Source organism: Amphimedon queenslandica, unplaced genomic scaffold, assembly GCF_000090795.2.
Source record: "Amphimedon queenslandica unplaced genomic scaffold, v1.1 AMPQUscaffold_13199, whole genome shotgun sequence".
Taxonomy (NCBI): Eukaryota; Metazoa; Porifera; class Demospongiae; order Haplosclerida; family Niphatidae; genus Amphimedon; species Amphimedon queenslandica.
Window position 1 is genome coordinate 39,155 of NW_003546565.1, and position 10,008 is coordinate 49,162.

Sequence of the window (10,008 nt, forward strand, 5' to 3'; positions counted from 1 at the left end):
GCACTTCAGGCTAGATTTCTAGGCTATGCATGCATGAAAGCAATTTTAATAAAGTGGACCATATAGGACTAATCTAAAGCTTACTACAACATTAATACTCTAATGTATTTGTAAAAAAATAAAATTGACAAATTTAAATTTTTACTACATATATTAGCTCTGTTTAGCTCTTAATACTTGAAAAATACCTCTTAGCTGCTTTCTTGCACGCATAGCCTAGAAATCCAGCCATGAAGTTGCTAATATTTCAATGCAGAAACTTGCTAATGTTCCCCCATCAACGTCATCGCGTGACCACGCCCACAACCGGAAGCGCTTTTGACAAAATGGCTGCAAGGCAAGAAACTGCCACTTTTGACCCAAGATTTAGTATGGAAACGGTACTTTTTAATAATTTTAGCTATTTTCCTATGATTTTTTCTTTATTACCAACTTATTTCTGAGAAAAAAATTTTTTGGTATACTTACCCTTTAATGTCTTCTCACAAGATATATCAAAAACTTTATAACTTAAAACACTACTGATACCATTTTTGACTAAGTCATAGCTGTTAACTATAACATCAGTAAAAATTATCATGATAAAGAGTGAGTTTCAATTACCTGTTGCTAAAGTAATGCCTGCTGTTGATACAGCCATTTTCACAAAGTATAGTAGTGTTAACTGAACAAAACTACCAGCATAGATACAACACTGCCAGCTCAGTGTGACTATTATTGAGCTACGTTGCGCGCTCGCAATGGTGTGGGTGTGGCCTATAAATCCACAGCAAGGCTTCGCGGCAAAACTAGGAGTATTTCAATGGATAATGCGCTCACCTGATCATGTTTCTAATCCTGTTCCGTGTATTATATCTGTGATTCAACAGAAGCCATAGAGAGCAAAGGTTGCTAAGATGTTGCCATGCAACCCCATTTGCGTCATTACTCTTGCCTAGCAATGGTATTATGGTAGTACTAAGATGGCTGAGGCAAAAGAATGTGAAGATGAAGAGAGACCTTTCAAGAGATTTAAGAAAGCAACTAATGACGAGGAGTTTCAGGAAATAACTAAAGGCTATGTACCAGAGAATACTAAGAAGAGCACTGCCTCGGCTATTCGCGTTTTCAATGAATGGAAATTCTCCCGAGAAGACGAGCAACCACCTGGTAATTTGTTAACAGATGGCAACCCAGAGCAACTTAATTATTGGATTCCAAGGTTTGTTAATGAGGCTAGGGAATCTGATAGACAGCCATATCCGCCTAGAACGATAAACCAATTGTTAGCAGGTATCCAGCGTCACATGCTGACAGAAAACCACCTCCTTCCGAAGTTTTCGACCTATTCATAATGCTTGTGATGCAGTCTTTCATGATCTTCACAAAAGTGGAGTGGAAACTTCTGTTCAACATGGTAATCTCACAACAGAAGAAGAGTCGTTGCTTTGGGAACGCGGGATTTTAGGAACAGAAAGCCCAAAAGCATTACTCAGAGCTGTGTTTTTCTACGTAGGGAAAAGGTTTTGTTTAAGAGGAGGTGAAGAACAAAGGCGCCTTTGGCCCCTCCCAGTTTGTTTGATCGTATAATCCAAACTGTATTACCTACATTGAGTGCGGATTGAAAAACAACAGTGGTACATCAAAAAGTTCAAGTATGACAACAAAGAGGTTCCATGTCCTGCTCTACCAGGCAAAGAGCAAAATGCTTAGTCTATCTTATGGATCTATGTCTCTCGAAACTGCCTCAATTTGCTTTTGAACGTGACATTTTGTATGTTCGACCGAAACAAAATATTCCATCTGATCCAGAGTCTCCTTGCTATGAAAGTAGCCCTATTGGAAAAAACACTCTCTCTACCTTTGTTAAAGGAATGTGCAATGAGGCAGGGATTCGTGGTAAAACTAGCCATAGTTTCTGAGCTACGGGAGCTACAGCATTATTTCAAAAGAAAGTTCCTGAGAGAATTGTCCAGAAAGTAACGGGGCATAGGTCATTAGATTCACTTCGTACATATGAAAGGGTTTCAGTTAACCAACACCAGGAAGTTAGGAAGATTTTGATGTCAAATACCAACATTACTTTTCAAGAAGATGGCTCAAAAACCACTAAAAATTTTGCAGAAATTGAAAGACACATTGGGATTTTTGGAGGATTAAGCCACTGCACCATTGAAAACATCCATTTCAATATTGGAAAATAGGAACAGAAACATTACAATTAGGCAATTTTCACTCGTATGATAAGGTTTTGTTATATTTATACATTTTTCAATGGTTATCATTATATTCCCTTGGGATTATCAGATATTGCCCTTGTATCTTATATAAACCCTGTGCAGTGCCTTTGATATCTATGGCTTCTATAGAATAAGTCTGGATATAGATTGGGTGTTGCTACATCTATCACATCTATTGCGCCAAAAACAATTTACATACATTGCTTTGGGCACAGTCTCAACTTAGCTGTTGGTAGTACCATCAAGGAAATAAAAGAAATGTCCAGTGTACTAGATATTATTATACATGAAATGTCAGGATTGATCAAGTTTTCACCAAAACAAGGAGTTCACTTTGATACTTTGAAGCAGCAGCTCCAGGCTCAGAAGGTTTTCGAGTATTGTGTCCTACACGCTGGACAGTTTGTTCTTTAAGTCTCAAAAGTGTTCTAGACAATTATACAGTATTACAAATACTGTGGGAAGATTGTTTAGAGAGTGGTAAGCTACAATCAGATATTAAAGCCAGGATTTTAGGAGTTCAAGCACAAATGAAATTGTTTAATTTTTACTTTGGTCTTTCATTGGCCTACTTAATTTTAAGGCACACAGACAATTTATTAGCCACTATGCAATCTACTGATATGTCTGCCACTGAAGCTCAAAGTATTGCTGCAATGACTGTTCAAGTATTGAAATCTCTAAGGAATGATGACAGCTTTGATGCATAACAAAGATATGAAGAAAGTTCTACTAACTTTGATCCTGAAACTACGGATCAATACTTCAAACTTATTTATTTTCAGGCATTAGACTTAGTAGTCAATTGTATTGAAAGCCGTTTTGATCAACCTGGCTACAGGATATATAAACAACTGGAGATACTCATCTCATATGCGGCTACTGGCAAAGATTACCAGAGTATCTTATCAACAATACTTGAGAAATATGGATATGATTTTGAAGTACGATTCAACAGTCAGTTACAACTATTTGCTGTCAACTTTAAAGCACTAGTAAAGAGAATATTGCTCTGAATGACATCATTTCCTTCTTCAAGTCTCTGACTTTGCCTGAACAAGCCTTGTATTGTGAGGTAGTAACACAACTGAAATTGATATTAGTAATGCCAGCAACAAACGCTTTGTCTCAGAGGTCATTTTCCAGTTTACGTCGAGTAAAAAGTTACTTTTGCTCAACTATGTCACAAGAAAGGTTGAACCACTGTATGCTCCTCAATATTTATAAGAGACTGATAGCATTGATTTGGTTGATATTGCTGATACTTTTATATTCTCTAAAACATGGAAAACTGCTTTTGGAAGTTTCAAATAAAATTTTTTACTAATGAAGAATTATTTCGCAAAATGTAATGTGATTGTATTGTCATGTTATTTTATTAAACCACTCCCACCACAAAAATTAATAATTAAATTATCCATCCCATGCCCAAATTGCAGTGCATAGTATGGATAATTATCTCGCGCCATTAGGCCACACCCCTCATGAATATAATTAACGACCACAAAAAATCACAGCGCGCTTCGTGCGCCGTTTTATTACTCCTCTTGTATCTTCTTCCGCCCCACCAGTTCAAAATTCTTTCCTACAGCTCTGATGTTATACAGTCATTAGAGGATGTTTCTCAATTTCTGGAGCAGAAAGAACATGGAGGTGAAGCTTTGTTAATTGGTTCTTCACTTGATAGCATTATTGCTCTTAAAAACACTAACTCTGTACAAACAACACAGCATGATTACTATCAACTTCTAACTTAAGTGTTTTTTATACATTAAAGACTGTAATAAGTAACAAAAAATAAATTAGGGGAGGTTAATCAGACAAACTCTGAGAGGGCAACCTCTGAATAAAGGACAAGAGATGATTTCTCAAAGTGTCTGCTCTTCGGAGGTTTGACTGTACTGGAATATGGCAAAGAAAAACCTTCCTTTTGATGGACCATCTTCCATCTCAATATGCTGGTGTCCTTTCTGGTTAGCTAGAAGTCACCATAATGATTCAAAATCACTCTCCTGCTGTATTGTAAAAGTTGTCACATGACCAAGGCTATGGCAGATTTCAACAAAGCACTGCACTTTAATACACATGGATATGAAACTATCCTATACCGAATGGTCTATGCTATCCAACTGGAAGTGACGTAATAATTATTGTGGCATATCAAGTATGTTGGTGAACTGAACAGTCTTGAACTTAAAGTACTTCTCAAACAAGCATGGCAAGCTCTTCTTGGAAAATGTTGCATTTTAAAACATGTCATATTGATTACTATGAAACTGTAGGAATAAAGATAGGATTACAGTTACACTGAGCTCTGTGAGCTGTGTACAACTAGTCACTAAGTACTGACCATTTTTATCTCATAATTTTAAAAATTCAGAATTAATTTCAGCTAATAAGTCGCAAATAACTGTACAAGTTCTGTGCTTATAAGCTAGCAGAAATCATAGCCTTTTCTTCACCATGCAGATATTTTCAAGTGTGATACATTCCTTTGGGTACTGAGTGCATGACAGATTCTAAGATTAAAAATAAATAATAAGAGATAAAAATTGAATTGAATTATCATTGGCAAATAACAAAATGTCCTTTGGAAGTGAATCTAATGTTACTGTCATATATATTTCCTGTTGGACCTGTATTTGGAACCCCCAAAATTGGTGGCATTTCGAACCCTTTTTCTGCTGTTCAAAGTAGTCTATTAAAAAAGTAAAGATATTCGCGCACACTACTTTACCTGTGTAACAAATTCATAAAAAAGTTTCTTTCATCAGTTCTCTGCTAAGTGGTAGAGTGGCCACAGTTTGGGTCTCATTTATGGCCAGTCACACTCTAATTCTCCTTCATTATGACTATTGTACATTCAAAATAATAGGATTCGTGCGCGTACATAGTCATAAACTAACCTGCTAATGCTGTGTTCCTTGAATATCTATGTGCACTGGCTAGAAATTTTTCCCAAGGTAGTTAATTCTTGAAAAATTGCCATTTTTGGTTAGAAACTCAACACACAGGAGACAATAATTAAGTAAAATTTTCAGTTCATATCATGCTTTAACCTAATACTGAACAAAATCAGTCCTACTACGCTCTAGGCACTGAATAATAAATGACAATTCACCTCATTCGCCATTTTTTTGTTGTAAAGCATGGAGACAACAGGAAGTCAAGTTTCTCCAAACACTTTTTATGGAGCTTTTAGTATTTTTTCACATCCAAGTGTATTAAACTATTAATGGGTCAACTCAGGTATGGTCTCGAATGCAGACCGGAGGCATCAGTGCGGACAAGGCCAATGTCAGCAGGGTCCCATTTGTGACCACACGGACAAAGGACTCAAAAACTGACCCCAGAATAATGGAACAGTCTCAAATGCTGAGGATGGCATAATGCCATGGAGCAATTCATTTTGCACCGTGGCTGAATTATGAATAAATATCTTTAATTAAGTATTCGATTGCTCTCAGTAACTTTTCACTGGCGTATGAGGAGCATAGATGGGCTGTGTGACAGAGACATTTAATAAATACAATGTGTGGCGGATGATTCTTCAGCAGACTTACTACTGAGTGGTGTTGGCCAAACATTACATTTGTAGTATCTGAAGAGTATCCTATCATGTTTTTCAAAGGAGTATTTTCCTTTTCAAAAAATGAAGTGATAGTTGACACAAGAGTTGTAGCATCTCCAGCTGAAAATTCTATCAATTTGAAAAACTGACTCTTGACTTTATTCTTTCTCTCGCTGAAATATCGTACAACTATTGCTAGCTGTTTCTTGATTGCAATGTCATTACATTCATCTATAATGATTTAGAAGAATGTCGACTTCAGTATATCTCATAATTTGTTTCTCAAATGCTTTGAAAGCACATTTTTTATGATGCTTTGTATTTTAGTGTGCTTGCACTTAAATTGAGAAGTGATTTTTGAGTCAGGAAAGATACTTGTCAGTAGATCTGAAAGGTGATCCATTGCTTCATAGGATATGTTATGTTCAACTATAAATACTAGCCACTTTTACTTCAGCTATTTTTACATCTTCCCTTAATGTGTCCGATTGTCCAATCATTTCAGCAATTGATTTACAGTTTTTTTTGGCTTTGAACATATCTTGATGCTTCTTTGATTGAGCATGCCTTCTTTATTCAGATAATCCTGCTGTTAATGTCTTCCCAAATACAGTACATTCTGCATTATAGGCACTTGTCTTAGATAATGCTATCCACAGCCTCAATTCAGGATCCTTTTCCCAAGCACAATTGTACTTTTGCTTGTATATCCCTTTCTTCTTTTTGTGGCTCTGAAACACTACTTTCCGCTCTTTCTTCAAAATCTGTTTCGTAGCCATCACTAGTACTGTCACTTTCTTCAGAATGCATTGTGCTCTAGTCACTGACTGAAGTACTGAGATTTGACTTAATGACTTTTGGCAAAACTCACAGCTGCTACTTTGATTTTGATTTTAGTATTGTACCATATACTTGTATTGACATTACATGCATATCCAGTCTAGTCAGTCATAATAATTTTTATAGTGTAATGTTGTGTACATAATGCTTATTCAAGCATGCATAATATTTATACCATTTCTTATACTAATTCTATTAGGTGTATTGTATAGCCAGTCATTTAGGCTGTTTAATTTTTTTACCTTACTAGTCCTTAGATCAAAGTTAAAGTTACCCTAGATTTTTGCCCATTTAAAATTACCTACCCTGAGCCCTATATGCTTAGAAAATACCCCAAATCTAGGGTAAAATCCCTAGCATTGGAGGTACTGTTCCAACCTGAGATGATCGTGCACGCAGTGTTGCCTTAATTTCATTGTACACAAGCTCATGTTTTTGCTATAGTGAAATGAAACATGTTGAAACCTTATACCCTATTTATAATGAATTACTCTACCTTGATGTGGACTAAAAAATTAGATCTGGCCTTGGTAGATCCAGACATAACCATGTTGTAGTGCTTCAATGAAGCCTTAAAGCTTCCTTTAACATTGTCTGGCACATGAAAGTGACTGAACACAATTGGCAAAGGTTTATTCTTTGAAGCTATAACAAATGATACATTTCAGTAGAAGATCCAAAAAGCAGTCAGTAAGTTTGGTAGATAAAGACTCAAATGGCAAATGCTCAAAAGTCAAGTGTAAAACTTGTTTAAGACAGTGAACGACCGTAAAATACAGTTCCTTCAGCTGTTAACAAAATTAGCACACGAATAGAGATAGTGCAATGTTCAGCTGCTCAACTACAGTGTTCACTGTTAACCATACATATGCCATTTTACTTACAATAACAGCCGTATTTTATGTGCTGCATAGGATTGTATAAGTTTTGTTGTAGTACCTTAATTTTATATAGTTCTAGTACTAGTTCTAGAACTAGAGTTTGATAAAATTTAGTTCTAGTACTAGTTCCGGAACTTGAGTTTGATAAAGTTTAGTTCCAGTACTAGTTCTGGAACTAGAGTTTGATAAAGTTTAGTTCTAGTACTAGTTCTGGAACTAGAGAGTTTAGTTCTAGTACTAGTTCTAGAACTATAGTTTGATAAAGTTAGTTTTAGTACTAGTTCTAGAACTAGATTTCAATAAATTTTAGCTATTGTTCTAGTTCTAGAGCTAAGTTATAGTTCTTGTACTTGTTCTGGCAATAGAGTTTAAGAAGCTTAGTTCTAATTGGAAATAATTTCTAAATACTGCTTCTTTTTCCTTCTGCTGTCATGTTTTAACTGCTAAGCTTTGAACTGAACAAGTATTCAAAGTCTATGATGTATTTATGCATTATAATCTATGTCTAAGTAACAAATTCATACATTATTTGTGACTCAGTCTTTGTTATGTACTAAAATATTTCACTGACAAATTAGTACCTTCTTTGTCAAGTAATATTGTTCTACAATTCTAGTTCCAAACTAGTTCTAGTACAAGAGAATGTACTTTTAGTTCGAGTTTAGTTCTAGTACTGAGACTCTGGCAAAGTTTAGTTCCAGTTTAGTTCTAGTACTACAAGTCTTGTATAAGCTAGTTCTAGTTTAGTTCTGGTTCTTACATTGGTTGTAAAAATAGTACTAGTTCTAGTTCTTGGAACTAGAACTATGAAAAAAAGGCTGTACTAGAATTGATTTAGTTCTAGTACCAAGGAACTACAACAACACTAGATTGTATACACCAATTGTTTGTGTGAAGTGACTAAAAATGTATTTAAAATACAAATACAAATACATTGATTTTAGAAATATCAAATACAAATGCAAATACAAATACTTTGATTTTAAAAACTTCAAATACAAATACTTGAAATAAGTATTTGATTACAGCTAAATACAAACATTAATGTATTTGACCCCAACCATGCATTACATATAATGTCATGTCATGGAACAATTGTTGTTGCTTGTATAGGTACGGAAGTCATGCCTTTTACCAGTGATGTAAGCATTCAGTGTAATTTAGAGGCTAAAAAACACAACATTGAAGTTCAATGTGAACTTCTGTCTTACAAGACTTTGAGGATTTTGACCCAAGATTTCATGATATGGATGGTAGCAGTGACAGGAGTGATTCATCAAAAGATAAATCACAGAGAGATGACTCATGCAAAAAGATAGTTACACATTCTTCTAATGATAAAGATGAGTAATAAGAAGACAAAAAGTTAGTGATAATTAGAGTTGCACCGATATAGAAATTAACCAATATAAGGCCACTCCAATTAGATTTGTAGTTTCTCCTTACAGAGGCGGTAACAATGTGGGTGGGCAGCAAGTTAATTTTTATTATAAATTTTGATTATAATGTCGCTAAATAAACATTATTAAAAATCGCCAAAAACTTCCAAAAGCTCCTTTTTCACTTGTTTTTGTTAACAACTGGTTTATCAGCGCAAAATACACTAGGCAAAATTAATTCTCAACATAAGGTTGCTCTTTGGCACAGTAATAGGAACATAATAGAAGCATAATTTTTTATTGGTTCTAAAGAATGAACTTTTGAATGAACACTGATAGACAATTGGAATTGGTAGGTCTAATATGTTCCATCATCAGCAACAGAAAACAACATACTTAAGGTACTGACCAATGGAGTTAATTAAAGGTACATTTGGAACACTAACATCAACTGGATACAACAATTCCCTTTCCTTGGCCACTAGAGCACCATGAAGATCATACGATGAAAAAGAGAGGCTGTGCTTAATATATAGCTCAAAGAACTCTTCAACAGTACTTTCATCTTTAATATCTCTTTGCCTGACAATTTGTTGTAGAACTACAACAAGGTAATAACAATTAATAAAAAAGCAATTACCACGCCTCTTTTTAGGGCAAACACGTGCGTTGTACAGGAAACCACACCTTCTTGGCAAAAATTGGTATTGAATAATATTAGTGGTAAAATAGAAACCATAGGAAAGAATAGAAATGTGAAACAATGCTTTGTCGGCACTTTGATGTAATTGCTATTCAACACTTTTTTTTTTTTGCAAAAAGTTGACTATTTGTTGATCATATTGTAAAGGCAATGAAACTGGTTGTAAGTAAATGCAGCAGCTAAAATCTATGTAGGTGCAAGCAGTAAAAGTGCTTTGGAGCACTTTTAAGTGAATGGAATAGAACTTGCAGGTCTACTGAGAGCTCTTGAAAGGCACAAAGATACTCCATGAAAAACGATCAAAATGGCTGATTGGGCGTGGTCAACAGGTGTGGCGTCGAAAAATAGATGATTTCCATGACAACATAAATAATTCAAAAAGTTGTCCAAAGGATTAATCTTTGCAAATTTCTTT

At 35.1% G+C, this 10,008-nt stretch overlaps 1 long non-coding RNA gene across 1 annotated transcript; it reads left to right on the forward strand.

Moving 5' to 3' along the window:
• The first annotated feature begins 9,466 nt into the window (after positions 1–9,466).
• Positions 9,467–9,749, forward strand: LOC109584551 (uncharacterized). The gene is made up of 2 exons (XR_002186065.1): positions 9,467–9,501; positions 9,546–9,749. It is a non-coding gene; the product is annotated as an uncharacterized LOC109584551 (long non-coding RNA).
• Positions 9,750–10,008: the final 259 nt, after the last annotated feature.